The sequence below is a fragment of the Meleagris gallopavo genome, chromosome 5 (genome assembly GCF_000146605.3).
Source record: "Meleagris gallopavo isolate NT-WF06-2002-E0010 breed Aviagen turkey brand Nicholas breeding stock chromosome 5, Turkey_5.1, whole genome shotgun sequence".
Taxonomy (NCBI): Eukaryota; Metazoa; Chordata; class Aves; order Galliformes; family Phasianidae; genus Meleagris; species Meleagris gallopavo.
In genome coordinates, this window is record NC_015015.2 from 49,364,744 (window position 1) to 49,368,579 (window position 3,836).

Consider the following 3,836-nt stretch of genomic DNA (forward strand, 5'->3'; position numbering starts at 1 on the left):
GGGACCCGCACCTCTCCTGCCTGATTGCCGGGCTAGCGGGCAAACGGCTCTTGGTTGCGCTCGAGACAGAGGAGTTAGGTGGAAAGTGCTCGGGAGGCTCCCCGGCCAAGTGGCCTTACTTCATTATGGCCAGAATAGAGAATAGAGCAGACAGCTGTTCCAGCAGCAGCCAGAAGGGCGATGGCTCCAGATGCATCCCAGGGGACCACAGGGCTGCATGTCTGGCAACAGCATCGTGACAGTTTGTGTCTGATTCCTGTTGCTCATTGCATAGGTGTCAGAGCATAGGTACAGGCAGTAAGCAGTGGCTCTTGTTAACACACCCAGACACAGATCTTGGGCACCAAAGCATCTTCAAACTCCATTGTACACCAGGATCCAGATTCAGTGTGGCACTTCCCATCCCCTCCTGCATTTGTTTCCTTCAAAAGGAAGTGGTTTCTTCCCAGATTCCAAGAATATAAGAGGTTTATGATTCAACCAAAACAACTGTGCTGAAATGCCCGATTTCAGTGTCTGGACAGTGTGTTGTCCCAGGCAGCTGTCATGCCCAGGGTCATGGTGTTGAGCTGACAAATTTCTGCATTGCCATGCTCACAGCTTTGTAACTGTGCAGGAGACATCACTGTGACCTTCCAGTATTTAAAGAGAGCTTATAAACAGGGGAGAGACCAACTTTTTATATGGGCATATACTAATAGGATAAGGCAGAATGATTTCAAAGTAAAACACGGGAGATTTAGGTTAGATCTCTGGAGGAAATTCTCTGCTCAGAAGGTGGTGAAGCCCTGGCACTGCTGCCCAGAAAAGCTATGTGTTCCCCATCCCTGAAGGTGCTCAAGGACAGGTTGGATGAGGCCCTGGGCAACCTGAGCTGGTGGGTGGTGTCCTACCCATGCCAGGGGGTTCGGAGTGGATGGTCTTTAACATCCTATCCAACACAAGCCATTCTATGGTTCTATGAAGTGTGAGCCAGAAAAGTGACACTGCACTTAGCACCCATCTTTCCCCAGCACTCAGGAACCTGCCTGAAATTCCTTGGGCAACCACCCCACATGCGCTGCATCAGCTTCTCAGCCCCAGGTGAAGGCTGGTTCAGGGTTAGGATCCTCACGTGTCTCAATGTAGGACCTCTTCTTGAGGCTGCTACAATTTAAGGATGTGGCTTTCTGTGGCTGAATCTGATGTAGAAGCCATGGTTCCTTGCCATCACACTCGCAGTCAGAGCTGAAAATACGAAGAAACGATTGTTCTTCAAAGTGTCCAACTACTTGCTCCCACTATGGGACTTTGGGGCTTGCCAGTTCTGATGGGAACAGAGAGCTTTGGAGAAATCGTTTGAGTTTGCTGAAGCTTCAGTGCCCTTTCTATAAAAAGAAGCCTGGAAAGCCAAAGAGTCTGAAAATGGTGGTAAGAGAGATTCTCCAGGATCTCTGGAATGGCCACTGGAATTCGTGTGTCTTATTGGTCTGTTTATTCCTACCAACAAACCTGGCAAGCTCTAAGCCTGAGAGCAGGAATAGCAATAGGAAAACAAATCCTGGAGAGCAACATCTGGTTTGCCTTTCAGCAGCAGCAGTTTAAAATGATACTACCTGCATCCAAAGCAAGAAGTGAAAAGAGCTGATTACACTGCATTTTCCCTTTTCTATTTTCCCAGTGCCAATATACATGTGCAAATTTTATCTTCTCTTTTGCTGCTTGAAATTGAAACAGGGTTGCAGGACTTTTTCCAATTGTGCTACAGTACTTTAGGGAACCCAAACCCTCATTTAAGAATGACAGAGGCATTGTGTGGCTCTCTGTGCGTTGTTCCCTGGACAGGAGATAGTTTGGAGGCAATTTAAAGTACCTCATGCCAGATGAGATGCCTGGGCCATTCTCCTGCTTTCTTGGGTCCCTCATCACCACTACCCCTGGTGGTACTGTGTCCTGGTTCATCAATGGATTGCATCTCCCAGGCAGAACCAAGTGCCAGCTCCCAGCTTCACAGTTCAGTACCAATTCAGACAACAAAAATTGGTAGGAAAAAGAAAAATACTTCTTAGGATGGCTTCTCAATTTGCAAAGATTGGAACTGGTGACTCTGTAGGCTCTTTGCATTGGTTTCTTGGCAGCTTATTTAGGTATTGCTGCATGGTCTGATCCACTGCAGTATTCTCATGTAGGCTGTCCTCTCTTCCACTTCCACAGGGAGAAGGGACAGAAGGAATGGCTGATGGAAATACAGGGAACAAACTTTGCTGAATAACTTCTGTGGGAGAGGGGGGCTTACCAGTAAAACCAGACAAGAATGTGATCAGGAGGCTGGAAAGGGCAGCAAGTCCAAACAAATGCCTGTTACACTGGTAGCAGCTCAGGAGAAAGCAGTTAAAAAATTCAGAACAGAGAAATTAGTAGATCTTTTCCACTCCTCATCAATGAGCTCATCCTAAACACATAGCTTCTGTAAAGGCTCTGAGCACCTGATGGAGCTGTAGTTGTCCCCATTCATTGCAGGGGAGTTGGACTAGATGACCTGTAAGGGGCCCTTCCAACCCAAGCAATTCTATGATTCTATGGAGATGGTGGCTCGGCACACAGCTGGTCCCAGTCCAGCCACGTTGGCAGTCAGCACCACCATCATCCCACTGGCACGAGCCCTCAGTGTGGGATAGCAGAGGATGCTGTGTGGGTTGTGCAGCTCTTCTGGTTAGAAACTGTAACACTGAATGTATTGTGCTGGAGACTCATGCCACATAACAATAATGAGGATGATGATGATAGTAAAAGTAAATAGGAAATTAACAATAATGATGACTTGGGATCAGTGTAGAGACATGACCATTAAATTTCCCAAAACTCAATTATGAATTCTTTTCCTGCTTTGGGAAATGACAGATCACTTGGGAAATGACTGCTGAAGTGATTAGGAGTTGGCTGCAGTTCTGACCAGGACTGTGAGCAGAGAGGAGTATGCACAGATAGCCCTTGGCTGAGCCTGCAGTGTGTCTGCTCTGCCATGGCAGCCAAGAGTGGATCGTAGAATCACAGAATCATTAAGATTGGAAAAGATCTCTGAAATGATCCGGTCCAACTGTCCATCTACCATCAGTACTGCCCACTGCCCACCTCCCTCAGTGCAACATTTCTCTACTTCTTGAACACCTCCGGGAACAGTGACTCTACCACTCCCCTGGGCAGTCTGTGCCAGTGCCTTGCCACTCTTTCTGAGAAGAAATATTTCCTCCTATTCAACCTGAACTTCCCCTGGTGCAACTTGAGGCCACTCCCTCTCATCTTATTGCAGTACTGCTGGAGAGGCACAAAGAAATGCAAAGCAGAAGTGTCAGACTGATAAAGTCTGGGTGAGTGCTCAATCTGGTCAAGTGTAAGAGTATTGTATTTACAGCCTTCCTCAGATACTTAGCTACCTTGGTTTTTATTCGAGCTGAAAAAACACACCCAGACTCTTTCATGCACATTCTTATTTCAGCATTTCTCAAGATAAATTATATTTATCCCTCTTCCTATTGAAGAAGCAGCAAAACCATTCTGAAATCCTTTTTTTTTTCCCATTGTTGTTCCTTGAAACAAAAGGCAGAAATGACAGCTACCTGAAAGTCACCTTTGGCTATATGGAGGGGAGAAGTGGCTTATTTTTTAGAAACAAACAAAAAATGCTTTGTTTGGGATGATAAGGATCAGTTGACTTCTGTGCTTGCACAAACAGGAAGGATGGAATTTGGCAGAATTAATTTAAATCATGGAATCATAGAGTTGTTTGAGTTGGAAGGGACCTTTAAAGATCGTCTAGTCCAACTCCAACAGTATTGAGAAATATGGGCGAATTAAAA